This window comes from Musca autumnalis, unplaced genomic scaffold (assembly GCF_047663935.1).
Source record: "Musca autumnalis isolate F117 unplaced genomic scaffold, ASM4766393v1 scaffold_4, whole genome shotgun sequence".
Lineage (NCBI taxonomy): Eukaryota > Metazoa > Arthropoda > Insecta > Diptera > Muscidae > Musca > Musca autumnalis.
In genome coordinates, this window is record NW_027411977.1 from 215,942,178 (window position 1) to 215,959,411 (window position 17,234).

General features: G+C 36.9%; 1 long non-coding RNA gene across 1 annotated transcript; it reads right to left on the reverse strand.

Moving 5' to 3' along the window:
* Positions 1-9,063: 9,063 nt before the first annotated feature.
* LOC141400823 (uncharacterized) lies at positions 9,064-11,346 on the reverse strand. Its single transcript, XR_012412202.1, has 2 exons — positions 11,179-11,346; positions 9,064-10,304 (listed from the first exon to the last, which is right to left on the reverse strand). It is a non-coding gene; the product is annotated as an uncharacterized lncRNA (long non-coding RNA).
* Positions 11,347-17,234: the final 5,888 nt, after the last annotated feature.

Sequence of the window (17,234 nt, forward strand, 5' to 3'; positions counted from 1 at the left end):
TACAAATAGAGTTTTGGAATCCTCCGCAAATTGTCAAATTGTAACACTTGCAAATCCACTGAAGATGTCTAAAAAACAATTTGGCAAAATTAATGAAAATAAATTTATATGGGAGTTCAAAGTTTCTGCTACACTCCCAACTGAATGCAGTTCTCCCAAGTTTGAAGTTTTTTGTTGTGATGGTATCAAGTCTGAATGGATGCTGTATGGAGAATTACATTCTATGGGTTATTGGCAGATTTCTATACAATTGATTTCAACGAGTCACAAAGATGCACTGTTTCAAGTTATAATTAATTCCATTGGATATGGACATATGCAAACTAACAATTTAACAGTAGATGGGATGAATAAATGGATAAAGGTTATGAAAATGAAGTATGGTTATGAAGATGAAGTTCCTTTGAATACTTATCCGAGTGCTCCATATACCTTCGAAATTGAAATAAAATGTAAGAACAACTCAGTTGCATCCAGCAATAGCAGAATTACACCCATTAGCAGCATCAGAATTGGACCCATTAGCTGCAGCAGAATTACCCCCATTAGCAGCATCAGAATTGGACCCATTAGCAGCAGCAGAATTACTCCCATTAGCAGCAGCAGAATTACATCCATTAGCGGCAGCAGAATTACATCCATTAGCAGCAGAAGCATTACACATGACATGGCAAATATTTTAGCTAGTAAAAAATTTAGCGATGTAACTCTTGTCGCACGAGATGGAACAGAATTTAAAGCCCATAAATTTTTATTATCTGTTCGTAGTGAGGTTTTTGCTGCAATGTTTTGCAATGATCTCCTGGAGAATAAAACAAATCGTATAACCCTAGATGATACGGATGCTGAAGTAATAGAAGAAATGTTGGAGTATATTTACACGGATAAAGAAGTGTCTCAATATTTGGCTGCAGATCTTTTTGCAGTATCGGATAAATATGCTTTGTTGGGTCTGCAAGAAATGTGTGAAAACATTTTAATGGAAAAAATGGAAATTGCTTCTGTTGCTGATATGCTTTTCTTGGCCGAAAGACATACCAGTAAAAGCCTTAAAAATGCGGCAGTTCAGTTTATAATAAAACATATTAAAGATGTCACTCAAACGCCAAGTTGGAATAAGTTAAGAGATACTGATCGTGATTTATGTATGGATGTTTTGGAGAAAGCATTGCAACAACGTTGATCACTTACTTATGGGCCTATGTTCATATTGAATTCAAAGAAAACCCCAATAAAAATAGTTTCCCAAAAACCAACAAACATTTTATTAGTTATTCAATTTACTAACTAGCTGGAAGAAAATCATACATCTATACATACTGGCCCTTCAGCCAGTTTTCTATACGAAACCTGGCACTTCAGCCAGTTTTCTATACGAAACCTGGCCCTTCAGCCAGTTTTCTATACGAAACCTGGCCCTTCAGCCAGTTTTCTATACGAAACCTGGCCCTTCAGCCAGTTTTCTATACGAAACCTGGCCCTTCAGCCAGTTTTCTATACGAAACCTGGCCCTTCAGCCAGTTTTCTATACGAAACCTGGCCCTTCAGCCAGTTTTCTATACGAAACCTGGCCCTTCAGCCAGTTTTCTATACGAAACCTGGCCCTTCAGCCAGTTTTCTATACGAAACCTGGCCCTTCAGCCAGTTTTCTATACGAAACCTGGCCCTTCAGCCAGTTTTCTATACGAAACCTGGCCCTTCAGCCAGTTTTCTATACGAAACCTGGCCCTTCAGCCAGTTTTCTATACGAAACCTGGCCCTTCAGCCAGTTTTCTATACGAAACCTGGCCCTTCAGCCAGTTTTCTATACGAAACCTGGCCCTTCAGCCAGTTTTCTATACGAAACCTGGCCCTTCAGCCAGTTTTCTATACGAAACCTGGCCCTTCAGCCAGTTTTCTATACGAAACCTGGCCCTTCAGCCAGTTTTCTATACGAAACCTGGCCCTTCAGCCAGTTTTCTATACGAAACCTGGCCCTTCAGCCAGTTTTCTATACGAAACCTGGCCCTTCAGCCAGTTTTCTATACGAAACCTGGCCCTTCAGCCAGTTTTCTATACGAAACCTTGCCCTTCAGCCAGTTTTCTATACGAAACCTTGCCCTTCAGCCAGTTTTCTATACGAAACCTGGCCCTTCAGCCAGTTTTCTATACGAAACCTGGCCCTTCAGCCAGTTTTCTATACGAAACCTGGCCCTTCAGCCAGTTTTCTATACGAAACCTGGCCCTTCAGCCAGTTTTCTATACGAAACCTGGCCCTTCAGCCAGTTTTCTATACGAAACCTGGCCCTTCAGCCAGTTTTCTATACGAAACCTGGCCCTTCAGCCAGTTTTCTATACGAAACCTGGCCCTTCAGCCAGTTTTCTATACGAAACCTGGCCCTTCAGCCAGTTTTCTATACGAAACCTGGCCCTTCAGCCAGTTTTCTATACGAAACCTGGCCCTTCAGCCAGTTTTCTATACGAAACCTGGCCCTTCAGCCAGTTTTCTATACGAAACCTGGCCCTTCAGCCAGTTTTCTATACGAAACCTGGCCCTTCAGCCAGTTTTCTATACGAAACCTGGCCCTTCAGCCAGTTTTCTATACGAAACCTGGCCCTTCAGCCAGTTTTCTATACGAAACCTGGCCCTTCAGCCAGTTTTCTATACGAAACCTGGCCCTTCAGCCAGTTTTCTATACGAAACCTGGCCCTTCAGCCAGTTTTCTATACGAAACCTGGCCCTTCAGCCAGTTTTCTATACGAAACCTGGCCCTTCAGCCAGTTTTCTATACGAAACCTGGCCCTTCAGCCAGTTTTCTATACGAAACCTGGCCCTTCAGCCAGTTTTCTATACGAAACCTGGCCCTTCAGCCAGTTTTCTATACGAAACCTGGCCCTTCAGCCAGTTTTCTATACGAAACCTGGCCCTTCAGCCAGTTTTCTATACGAAACCTGGCCCTTCAGCCAGTTTTCTATACGAAACCTGGCCCTTCAGCCAGTTTTCTATACGAAACCTGGCCCTTCAGCCAGTTTTCTATACGAAACCTGGCCCTTCAGCCAGTTTTCTATACGAAACCTGGCCCTTCAGCCAGTTTTCTATACGAAACCTGGCCCTTCAGCCAGTTTTCTATACGAAACCTGGCCCTTCAGCCAGTTTTCTATACGAAACCTGGCCCTTCAGCCAGTTTTCTATACGAAACCTGGCCCTTCAGCCAGTTTTCTATACGAAACCTGGCCCTTCAGCCAGTTTTCTATACGAAACCTGGCCCTTCAGCCAGTTTTCTATACGAAACCTGGCCCTTCAGCCAGTTTTCTATACGAAACCTGGCCCTTCAGCCAGTTTTCTATACGAAACCTGGCCCTTCAGCCAGTTTTCTATACGAAACCTGGCCCTTCAGCCAGTTTTCTATACGAAACCTGGCCCTTCAGCCAGTTTTCTATACGAAACCTGGCCCTTCAGCCAGTTTTCTATACGAAACCTGGCCCTTCAGCCAGTTTTCTATACGAAACCTGGCCCTTCAGCCAGTTTTCTATACGAAACCTGGCCCTTCAGCCAGTTTTCTATACGAAACCTGGCCCTTCAGCCAGTTTTCTATACGAAACCTGGCCCTTCAGCCAGTTTTCTATACGAAACCTGGCCCTTCAGCCAGTTTTCTATACGAAACCTGGCCCTTCAGCCAGTTTTCTATACGAAACCTGGCCCTTCAGCCAGTTTTCTATACGAAACCTGGCCCTTCAGCCAGTTTTCTATACGAAACCTGGCCCTTCAGCCAGTTTTCTATACGAAACCTGGCCCTTCAGCCAGTTTTCTATACGAAACCTGGCCCTTCAGCCAGTTTTCTATACGAAACCTGGCCCTTCAGCCAGTTTTCTATACGAAACCTGGCCCTTCAGCCAGTTTTCTATACGAAACCTGGCCCTTCAGCCAGTTTTCTATACGAAACCTGGCCCTTCAGCCAGTTTTCTATACGAAACCTGGCCCTTCAGCCAGTTTTCTATACGAAACCTGGCCCTTCAACCAGTTTTCCATACGAAACCTGGCCCTACAGCCAGTTTTCTATACGAAACCTGGCCCTTCCGACAGTTTTCTATACGAAACTTGGCCCTTCCGACATTTTTCTATACGAAACCTGGACCTTCCGACAGTTTTCTATACGAAAATGGCCTTTCCTATAAGTAAGGTTCTTTAAAAGCACACTTTCTATAAGAAAATGTTTTTTAAAGCCGTCTTGTCTATAAGAAAGATTTCTTAGAAGTGTCCCCCAGTAAGTATCGCCTATGTGAATAAAAAATTCATAAGAAGTTGGATGGTGGTGCGTTTATCTTAACATATCTTTTAAAATTGAACGCAAACCACAATTTAAAATTAAAATTTATTATAAATTCATTTTGTTTAACAAAGTGTTATTTAAAGATCACAGTGATCGTCTATAAATGATCAACTACGGCTTTACACAAAATTTCGTAGCATAGCGGCTGATTGGTTTCTTGAAGTTCTTTCCAATTTGATGTTTTCATAATATCTTTAATGTTCATCAACATATATTCAAGGGCGCTTCTTTTTAGTCGTTTATTAGAATTACGCTCCGCCAATAAGAAAATATCAATAACTGATGTATTATCCATTGTTTTATCTTTTATATATATAAATGAGCTTGGTGATAAGTGATTGACTGACTGACTGACTCATCATCAACGCCCAGCCAAAACGGCTAAAGCTAGGAGCTTGAAATTTTACCAGTGGGTCACTGTTGATGCAAATGTGCGAGATAAGGCCGGGTTTTAGAAAATTCGTCCTGGAACCACAAAAAATAACAACAACAAAAATCCTTATTTTTCATTATTATTACGTACTTATGCACTTAGTTGGCCCTCTGCAAGACATGTGTCAAATTAACAATGCTATAACTTCATGATACCGTAAACGATCACACATAATTTCAAATTTTGTAGTTTACTTTTAGGCGCACTTATTTTACCGTAAACCACTAAATAATATAAAGGCAAGACATTTGTTATCTTCCATTGCAACAGATGTCGTGAATAACTAAATGTTTGCAAATCAATGAAAGTGCAATAAAATTGTGCATACTACCACTATTTATTATATCATAACTATTCAATTTCAAAATCTGTAATTTGAAGAAATCGATAACTAATTAATGAAATCAATAATAGGCCCCAGGAATATAGGAATTTGGTATGGAAATCAAGGTTGGGAAGTGGTGCTTCTAAAAGGAAATGGTTTGGAAAATTACCAATCATGTGTACGAAAAGTATTAAATGGTACTAAATTTAGTACAATTTAGATTTGGGTGAACGTAAAGAGCTGGAAACCTGAAATTTGGAATTAAGGTTACTGTTGTAGTGTAGGATTGAGATATGAGGGTAGTTTTGGAAATTCGTGCTTATGTGTATGAAAAGTACTAAATGGTACTAAATTTGATGCAATGGGGATTTGGGTGAACGGATAATAGCTGGAATCTCGATATTTGGAATTGAGATTACAGGTGGGGTGTAGGATTGAGGTAGTTTTGAAAATTCGTACTTATGGGTACGAAAAGTACTAAATGGTACTAAATTTAGTACAATTTGGATTTGAATGAACGGATAGAGCTGGAAACCTGAAATTTGGAATTAATATTGCTGTTGAAGTGTAGGATTGAGATATGAGGGTAGTTTTGGAAATTAGTACTTATGTGTACGAAGAGTACTAAATAGTACTAAATTTGGTACAATAGGGATTTGGGTGAACGGATAGAGCTGGAATCCTGATATTTGGAATTGAGATTACTGTTGGAGTGTAGGATTGAAGAACTTTTGGAAATTCGTACTTATGTGTATGAAAAGTACTAAATGGTACTAAATTTGATACAATGGGGATTTGGGTGAACGGATAAAAGCTGGAATCTCGAAATTTGGAATTGAGATTACTGGTGGGGTGTAGGATTGAGGTAGTTTTGAAAATTCGTACTTATGGGTACGAAAAGTACTAAATGGTACTAAATTTAGTGCAATTTGGATTTGGGTGAACGTATGTATGTAGCTGGAAACCTGAAATTTGGAATTAAGATTACTGTGATGTGTAGGACTGAGATATGAGGGTGGTTTTGGAAATTCGTACTTATGTGTTCGAAAAGTACTAAATTTGGTACAATAGGGATTCGAGTGAACGGACAGAGCTGGAATCCTGAAATTTGAAATTGAGATTATTGTTGGAGCATAGGATTGGGGAAATTTTGGAAATTCGTATTTATGTGTACGAATAGTACTAAATGGTACTAAATTTAGTACAATTTAGATTTGGGTGAACGGAAAGAGCTGGAAAACTGAAATTTGGAATTAATATTACTGTTGAAGTGTAGGATTGAGATATGAGGGTGGTTTTGGAAATTAGTACTTATGTGTACGGAAAGTACTAAATGGAACTAAATTTTGTATAATGGGTATTTGGGTGAACGGATAGCTCTGGAATCTCGAAATTTGGAACTGAGATTACTGGTGGAGTTTAGTATTGTGGAAGTTTTGGAAATTCGTACATAGGGTACGAAAAATACTAAATAGCACTAAATTTGGTACAGTTTCGATTTGGGTGAACGGATAGAGTTTGATTCCTCAAATTTGGACTGAGGACTGAGGATAAGAAATATGCACCAAAGGGTTTTTGGAAACTTGAGTGTACGAAAAGTACTAAATGGTACTAAATTTAGTACAATTTGGATTTGGGTGAACGAATAGAGCTGGATTCCTGAAATTTGGAATTGATATTACTGTTGGAGTGTAGGACTGGGGAAGTTTTGGAAATTCTTACTTATGTTAATGAGAAGTACTAAATTTGGGACAATGGGGATTTGGGTGAACGGATATAGTTGGAATCTCGAAATTTGGAATTGAGATTACTGGTGGGGTGTAGAATTGAGGTAGTTTTGAAAATTCGTACTTATGGGTACGAAAAGTACTAAATGGTACTAAATTTAGTGCAATTTTGGATTTGGGTGAACGTATGTATGTAGCTGGAAACCTGAAATTTGGAATTAAGATTACTGTGAAGTGTAGGACTGAGATATGAGGGTGGTTTTGGAAAGTCGTACTTATGTGTTCGAAAAGTACTAAATTTGGTACAATAGGGATTCGAGTGAACGGACAGAGCTGGAATCCTGAAATTTGAAATTGAGATTATTGTTGGAGCATAGGATTGGGGAAATTTTGGAAATTCGTATTTATGTGTACGAATAGTACTAAATGGTACTAAATTTATTACAATTTGGATTTGGGTGAACGGATAGAACTGGAATCCTGAATTTTAAGTATTTTAATTTTATTTATTTTAATTTAAAGTATGCATTTTAGTAAACGGAAAGAGTTAGAATTTGAAACCCGTTCGCCGTAGGCTATAGAGTAGAATTTGGATTTGGGTGACGGATAGTGTTTGAGTCCTGAAATTTGAAATTAGGATAACTATTGGAGTGTAGGACTGAGGTAGTAAGGGTACGAAAATTACTAAGTGGTACTACCTGTGATACAATTTGGAATCCTGGAATTCGGTCAGACGGCTGTTGAAGTATAAGATTGAGATGGAAGTAGTTTTTGAAATTCGTACTTATGGGTACGAAATGTACCAAATGGTACAACTTGGATTTGAGTGCACGTATAGCGCTGGAATCCTGTTATTTGGAATTATGGTTACTGTTTAAGTAAAGGATTAAGGTTGTTTTGGAAAATCGAATTGTACAGAATTTGGTACAATTTGTTTTTGTGTAAAGGGGTTTTTGGAAATTCGTCGTAGAAAGGTACGAAAAGTGCTAAAGTGTACTAAATATGGAATCCATTGTATTAGGCAAACGCGAAGAGCTAGAATTCTGAAATTTTGAACGAGTGGTCATTGGTGGAGAGTTAGGAAGATGTACTAAAGGATATTTAGAAACTCGACCTATAAGTGTACGAAAAGTACTAAAAGTTTCTAAATTTGGTACCAATTGCATATTTTTAATGGATAAAGCTAGAATCTTCAAATTTGGTATGGGAATCAAGGTTGGGAAATGGCGTTGAAATAAGGATATGGTTTTGGAAGTTCGTTTTTATGATTACGAGCAGTAATAAATTTGGATTTGGGTGAACGGATAGAGATGAAATCCTAAAGTTTTGAATTAAGATTACTGTAGGGGTGTAGGATTGAGATAGTTTTGGAAATTCGTACCTTTGGGTACGAAAAGTACTAAATGGTACTAAATTTGGTACAATTTAGATTTGGATGAACGGAACTAAGATTACTGCCGGACAGTAGAATTGAGGTAGTTTGGAAATTCGTACTTATGGGTACGAAAACCACTAAATTTGGTACAATTTGAATTTTAGTAAACGGATAGTGTTGGAATTAAGATTACTGTAGGAGTGTAGTATTGAGGAAATTTTGAAAAGTCGTACGTATGGGTACGAGAAGTACTAAATATGGTACAATATAGATTTGGGTGAACGTGTAGACCTAGAATCCTGAAAATTTTGTTTGGGAATGAAATGGTACTAAATTTGATACAATTTGGATTCTGGTGAATTAATAGAGCTGGAATCCTGAAATTTGGAATTACGATTACAGTCGAAGAGTAGGATTCAGGTTGTTTTGAAAAAGCAAACTTATGGTACTAAATTTAATACAATTTGTATGTAGGTGAACGGATAGCGGTGGAATCCTGCAATTTGAAAGTATGATTATTGTAGCCCTGTTGCGTTGAGGAAGTTTTGAAAATTGGTACGAAAATTCTAAATTGTTCTAAATTTTGTACAATTTTAATTTGGTTTAACGGATAGAGTTTGAATCCTGAAATTTGGAAGTAAGATTACTACTAAAGTGAAGGATTGAGGTAGTTTTGGAAAATCTTACTTATGGATACGAAGAGTTTGACTTGATACTAAGTTTGGTACAATTTGGAATTGGACGAACGGATACAGCTGGAATCTTGAGATTTGGAAATACTGTAATTATTATGGAATTTACTGTAATTATTTTGTATTAATGTCTGTGTATGGATGAGATATATCGTCGAAATACGTACCATAAGTATACGAAAATTATTTAATGGTACTCAATTTGTTTTTGGGTGTAGGGACAGTGCTGGAATTTTTATTTTTTGGAGTTAGGGTGTGTATTGGTGTGCAACGTTGATCTCGCTGTTAATGTGTAAGGGTGAGATACGGCTGATCTTTTTGAAAATCGAACTTAAAGGGTACGTACAGTACTAAGATAAAAATAAATATTGATTAAAATTGGTATTAGTGCGACCAAATTTTCAGTGTTTGTCATTTCCATATTATATATTGTTTATTTGTTTTTTTTTATATCCTTTCCGCATACGAAGTAGCGGGCATTTTGCTAGTTTAAAATATTTTCACACATTTTTTGCAAGTCCGTCAGTTGATATTTATTGGCAGCATAGTAGAGATCGGTTGCCATTTCCTCGGGTATTCTCTGGCATGTATATATAAAACTCAGCATTTCCTGTATTACTTTGGCACTGATGTCATTAATAGTAATACGATTTGTTTTACTCTCTTCGAAATCATTGCGAAACATAGTGGCAAAAACTTCACTTCGGGCACACAATACAGATTTGTGAGCTTTCAATTCAATTCCTTCTTGGCCAGCGACAATTGTTATATCGCTAAATTCTTTACTAGTTAAGATCTTATTGAAGTCATTTGATAACCTGATATTTGCTGTCCTCCGCCGTTCTGTGACTGAAAATTCACATCTACTCAGTACCCCTTCAACATCAAGAAGAATTTGTATTGAATCTTGTAAAATTGAATAAAATTTCATAGTTTCAGAATGAGCCAGTGTAAAAGGATAAATCGCACCAACTTTACAGTTTTCTATCGTTTTAGTAAGCATTAGTTTCCCAGATAATATTCCAGATATGGATATATTTGTATAAATATCATCGTTGTTTCCAGAAATATAGTGTACCCAAATATACAAAGTATTATTATTTCTTATGCCCGCTCTCATTTTCCATTCAGTTCTAATATCACCGAAGACTGCTTGAATATTTGAAGTGCTATACTCTTTGACATTCTTGGTAATTTTCAACAGTGAGTAATTTTGAATTTCCCATAGATATTTATAATTACTCTTCTGCAAAGCAGTTACATCTTTACGATCAATATCGTATGTTTGTATGGCATTTGGTTCATTGCCGTTTTCTTGATTTTCCGAAGACATTTTTGTTGTTATCTTTTTTTCTTTCTTGGGATGTATTGTTTTCACAACTTGAAAATGTTATCTCTTTATGTACTGCTCCTCAATAGGCACGCGTCACACCAAAGAACTCCTGTGAATATAAACCAAAATCTTTTTTATATATGAGTAGGTATATATGAATGTACATACATATCGATGCCATTTTTGAGGAGATACCTATAAAAAAAATTGTTTTTAGATACATCGGTTAAAACCCCGATGGAATTAAGTGTATCCAACTTTCTAATAATTGCCTTTAAACTTTTTTTTCCAAAACCCCGATGTATCAAAATATGATCTTTTTGTAACTCCTCTCAAGCATTTTATTTTTTAAGATATGTGGTTGAGGAAGTTGGGCATCGATATCACATATACATACATACATACATATTTACGAAATCCAGTGGATTTCAAATGTCAAATTCATTGTGTAAAATAATGACGAAATGGATGAAATTTTTTTCACAGATAGTTCAAAATATATGGTCTTTTCCGGTACTGCAAGAATCTACTAATTTTTACTAGGAACAACTCTAGTTTAGTAAAAACTCTCCGATTTTTTTGAAATTTTTTCCAGAGGTAGATATTGTTGCGCTGATCATGGGAATGTATAATTTTCTTGGGGGACGGATCCGGTTACCCGGCTATTGGACCCGAAAGTCCGGGTACAAAACCCGGATTAGACCCGGAAAAATCGGAGAGTTTTTACTAAACTAAAGTTAACCCGAACACAGCAATTATATACATACATACATATGTATCTAACTGTGATGTGATCTGGGCATGAAATTTTTTTAACCGGTAGATCTCGGTTAAAAAAAATTTCATGCCGATCCAAACTTAGCGAGAGTCAGCTCTTCCTGCGGTAAACGGAGAACACAAATATTTCCATGACACGTATCTTGAATTTATGTTACCACTTTACTTTATTCCCGCTCTCAAGAAATATAATTAAAAATACTTACATATATTCTTTCAGCGTTTTCTGCTAGATTTTATGCGAAAAATTTGCGGGGAAACCCCTCTCTCATAAAATGTTATCAATGTTTACAGCAATCAGACGCCAACACGAATGAATTAAAAGTAAGATCAGTAGAGTTGTGTAGTTCCGAATCAAACTAGTTCCAAGGAACTATTCCGGACAAGGAACTATTGGAACTATATCCAGCTGTTGCATTCATATAGTTCCATTGGTTCATATACATAGTTCCTTTCTTTCTCATTAGCTTTGTTCCCGTACTTTTTAATAGTAAAACTCGTAAAAAAGAGAAAGGGAAAAAATGTACAGCGTGTTTTTGTAAAAAGTTTTTACCCATTCATTCGTCGATTTCATTAACGAAGACAGAATTTGGTTTTCATAGCGATTGACGTTTGTATTCGTGTGACAAACAAATGAAAGCTTTTTATTTTCGTATTTCTTTTGGTTTTCGTAACAAAATCAGACGAACGAATACGTCAAAAATAAACGAATGTAAATGGCAATTTACATGGGAGCAGTTTACCACTTTTACCATTTTCTGCCACTGTTACTACCCAGCAAAATTTTATGGAAGTGGTTCCATGAGATGCCATGATTTCACTGGATCTTTTGCATTGGTTCAAATGAAGTCGTGAAAGATCCGATCTTTTCATCAGCATTTGAACCCATTCGAAGGAAGTCGTGAAAGATCCGATCGTTTCATCAGCATTTGAACCAATTCAAAGGAAGTCGTGATAGATCCGATCTTTTCCTTAGCATTTGAACCCATTCCATCGATCCAATAGAGATGAATTTTGTGTTTTTATTTTTACACATGTAGATATTCTTTTATTTATCTAAATATGTACGTTTAAAGCAATGTAAGATTGATTATGCTAGGAAGTCCCAATCATTGACTGCGCTCTTTGGTATTAGTCGTGTTCCTTTACGTGCCTGAGGTTACCAGTTTTTACCCGCAAAGTGTTTCCTTACTTTTAAAAGCATAAATTGTATGCTATGAGAGCATTTCACCACTTTTACCATTTTTGCAACAATTACCATTTTTAAAAGTAAAGGAACAGACCAATTATAAAAGTTTCCTTGCCTGCACTAGAGAACCCCGCTCAAAAAGTCGATTTGTAGATCCCTACAAAACAACAAACATTTCCAAAACGTTGTAAAATAAAATTCACGAAATAGTAATCTACAGTTGGAGTCAATGTCGAAATCTACACTGCACTGATGGGAAGTAAAATCCTTTTGTAAGGTGAATCAAAACCTGTTGCGGAGGAAGTAAACTCTGTTGCGTGCATCGGCGGTGTTTAGACTGCAACAGCTGGGACGGTCGGAAGTCAAGTTTCTCACTTAAATTTACAACCTGTCGCTTGCCAAACACATCGTTCCCGAAGTCTGGAAAATAGGCCAGCTACTGAAGCCCGAAAAGGATGCCAGCAAAGGCGAATCTTACAAACCGATTTCGCTTTTGTCGCCCGTAGCAAGGACCCTTGTGGCTATAGTTCTTCCATCCAGTTGCCGATCAATAGCATAGGATCCGTAAGCAGCACAACAACTGCGCTGAAGGCCATCTCCATATTAGCAGAGGACTCACTCAGAGCAAGCCGTGCTCATAATCTAGAAAGAGAAGTCTAACGTTACAAGAGAGAACCTCTAGATCAAAAAGCCTTTCAACCAGGTTTAAGTAGCATTCACACGAATGCAGTCGCAGATGCAGTAAACAGTTGTCGTGTGAATGCGGTCCTTGGAGAACATCTACCATCTATCGCAGCTGAGAAGCGCCAGCTGTCAGGACAAACCAGATTAGTTTTGGGTCAATACGCTCGGGATGGTGCAGACGTCAAAATTCCTATAGGGCAAGTACTGATGACACCGTGGAAAACATCTGCCCAGCATACAGCACAGGCACCCACGACACACTGCTCCTTTTCAATTGCCCTACCAATCCTGCTAAGAAACTTAAGTTTGCAGCTTTGTGGTTACAAACCATTAGATTAAGCAGAAAAATGAGAATACAAACATATTAACTACTGTTACAACAACGAGAAGAAACTGCAATTATTGATGTAAACTTTATGATGATACATAAATTATAGTTATTTCATTAATTCCTTTGAATAATTAAAATAAAAAGATAAAAATCATTTTTCAATACAGCATTTTCCATTTTCCGAACAATACGTGAAAATTACATGCCAAAGGGTTGGTGAAAATGACATGCCAAAGATTAGTGAAAATGCTATTCTTGGGAATTGGTTAAGATGGCATGCCAAAGGATTGGTATAGATGCCATGCCAAAGAATTGTTGAAGATGTCATTCCATCGAGTTAGTAAAGATGACATGCTTAGGATCTGAAAATGAATTGCATCTTTTGGGGGTCACGCTCTTGTAAAAAGAATGAGTGAAGATCCTGAAAAAATGACATTCCATTTCACTTGCACCCATTCTTGAATAGCATCTTTGGCATCGAACATTTTGCTGGGTATTTATGAACGCACACGCAACACGCAGACTTATAGGTTTGGCCCTTATTTTTTGTTTGTCATCTGTTTATCGGGGTTGCCATCAAGTAACACATATTACGTACAGATGCCTATGCAAAATTCACAAAATAAGTATTATGGAAACCCTGAAATATAAAAGCTTTTCTGAAATAGACGAAAGCTTTTAAGGTAGAAACAGAATCAATCGTCGCTTGCTTTGCTTGCTTCCGAAATGTCAAATTATTGGTCTGTTCCTTTACTTTAGAAAATGCTAAAACCGGCAAAGGTAGTAAAAGTTGTAAAATGCTCCCATATGAATTGTATGGTGTCTGAAGTAAAGGAACACTTTTCGAGTAAAAAGTGGTAAAACTTGAAGATTCTTGAACGTAAAGGAACAGAGCTTATAAAGGAATGCCAGAGCCTCCTAAAGAAGAACGCTGGCAGATTTGCAAGGAGGCTCTGGCATTCCTTTATAATTTGACATTTGGGGAAGCAAGCAAAGCAAGCGACGATAGATTCTGTTCTGGCCCTTAGATAAAAACGAATGGTTCGTAAAATTTTACAAGAACCAAATTTTGAACGATAACGTTTTAGTACGAACGGTTCGTGTGACAGGCAAGCATTTTTACGAAAACAGGCTATTAGGCTTGGATAAGCATGAATTTCTCATTCTGTTCGCACTGTTCGCTGGCAAAAAATCGATGGCACTATCGATAAAATCGATTATTTTTTAAAAATTAAATATCGATAGATAGTTTTACCTATCGATATTATCGGAACAAAAACCCCCCAACCAAGGCAAATTTATGTAAGGTATATGCATGAATTACAACAAATAACAAATTTACAAAAAGAACATTGTTGTTATTGAAAACTAATTGTCGAAGATAAATATTGAATAATAGGGTCGGTCCAAAAATTGTTTCAGGTAAAACATAAATACATTTTGAAAATACTCTAAAATAGAACAAATTTGAATCAAAATATATATGTAAAGCATTCAGAACTCTCGAAGGTAATTTTTATTACACGTTTAGGATGAAAAGCAGTATTTTATGGTAGCAAATTTAGAAGTTTCAAATTTCATGAGTAGACCCTATTACATTTTGAAAACCAAATTTCATGGTAGAACAAATACAAGGTAAAGTTAATACTACAACAAATACAACTCAACAACAACCACATTGAAATTTGTTTTTGTTTGTAAACCTTAGTGTCAACGTAAATGTAGACAAAACAAGGAAATGTCTATAAATTATTGGAATTTAAAAAACAAATAATTTTTCACATTTGATTGAATATATTGGAAAACATGAATGAAAACTCGTTAGATTTTCAATTTGAATGTTTCCATATCATTCCACTAAATGCATAATTTCTCGCAGAAAGTAGAATACTTGCAAAAATGTTTCGGGTCGCTGGTAATTCATTGAAAAAAGAGAAGCTGTTTCAATCATTTGCTTTTGAAAACAAAAAAGCACATGTTTATTAGGGCTTTATTCTTTCAAGTTTAACAAAATACCACACATATTAACAAATCTCTATAAGCGGTGTTTTAGTGTGCGGAATGTCGTTCGGACCTGGAGGAGGTTACATGTCAATGATATAAAGTCGTCTTTATGGGAAATAGTTGTTTTTCTGATGAATAAATTTGTTCTTCAAAAATATGTATCCCTAATATACATCGAACATTTGACACTAACACTACACCCCAGTTCAGTCAGCTGGGTATTGCTGCTACCTTTTCTTGTTCTACCATGACCAAATTTACAAAAAAGTAAAAATACAGCTGATTGTCACTTCTACCTTCTATAAATGTGCCTTGGTAAGGAGGGATTTCCCCGCATATTTTTCTCATAGTCTAGCCCAGGGATGCCAACTGTTCTGAGGCAAAAATAGGTACAGCCACATACGCACCATAGGTTTGTAGCGATTTTTACCTTGAAACAGTAGTGGAATTCTGTAACTCGTTTTTCGAGTTACCGACAAAAGTCGGTAAAATTAAAATGTTTATAATTTCGGTAATTAACGAAATTTTTTGGTAAGTTAACAACCAAAATGAAGTTGTCGGTAAATCCTACCGATAGCAACTGTGTTGTCAACTTTTATTGATACTTTTCATTCATAATTTTACGTTTTAATTTTACCGATTTTTTTCGGTAACTCGAAAAACGAGTTACAGAATTTCACTACAGATGACATTCCTACTTATGGGTACTTTACACGATATGTTTTTTTTCCATATGAGTTGTCACTTCTCCCACACAAATGCTTCGTTCCAGAACTAAAAAGTTATTACACATTTAACACATTTTGCACATTTCCCCCCAAAATGCGTTCCCGTACACTAAAAAAGTTGCAAAATGTTTACTTCTCTTTGAACAAAAATGGCGCTGAATGGCTTTCTCTTTAGAAACTTTTTACACGACAAATTTGAGCGAGCAAAAATGTGCAACATGTTTGCCGGCTTCCGATTGGCTGACACGACGACTTTGACATTTGTTCCAGATATTTTGACGTTTCTGCCATTTTTCCGTTCCCGTACATTTTGGAAAAATGTGTGCGTTGAACTCTTTTTTTACAGTTTTCTCTTTTGAACATTTTACCATTAAAAAAGTACTGGAACGAAGCTAAAATGTATATGAAAAGTGACAACTCATATGTAAAAAACATATCGTGTAAAGTACCCATTAAACAGTGGTTTTTGTACGTCAAAAATCACCAACTTGGCACCCCTGGTCTAGCCTAGGGATAGGTAATGGAAAGCAATAATCGATTTTTCGACTTTTCAATTTTGGTCTAACTGCTATGCCTAAATACGACCGTATTCCCAAAACGTATGTGGTGAAAAAAGTAGAACACATGTATTCTTATGAGAACTACCGAAATACGTCGAGCGTATACTTTTTGTAAGTTGAACATTTTCAACTTTGACAGAACGTACGATATGTTATTGTATGTATGTATGTGCGTGTTTTGTATTTTGAAAACAAAGGCCCAACAAAACATGAAATACAATTTATTGCAAAGGAAAAATGTTTGTTTAACGAATGAAAACATTTAATAAAGTTTCTGTCGCGGGTTTGGGGTTTTAAATGGGATTTTGGATTCAACGTATTTGGGTAATACGGACGCTCAGAGAGCGTTGTTGTGGTAGGTAGGTGAATATTTTTTGTACGTCACGACTTAAATTAGGTATAGCTGTAAAACTAAAAATGCGATTTTTCGGTCTGGCGATTTTTCGGATTGTCATAAAACTCGACTTTCGACTTTCTCATAACCGCAGAAAAACGATTATTCGTCGATTTTCGAGTTTTCTTTTAAAAATTTAAAACCGCCAAAACTGTAAAACCGCCAAGTCAGCCATCAATGGGCAAACTCGAAAATGGATCACAAGATAATCGATTATGCGATTTCCTTCCAGCCAAAAGTCGACCACGATTTTTAGACTTTTTACTGTAAAAAGTCGACTAATCGAAAGTCGACTTACCTATCCCTAGTCTAGCCGAAAACGCTGAAATAAAATGAAAATATTCTAATCTTGTGTTTTAAGCGCGGAAATAA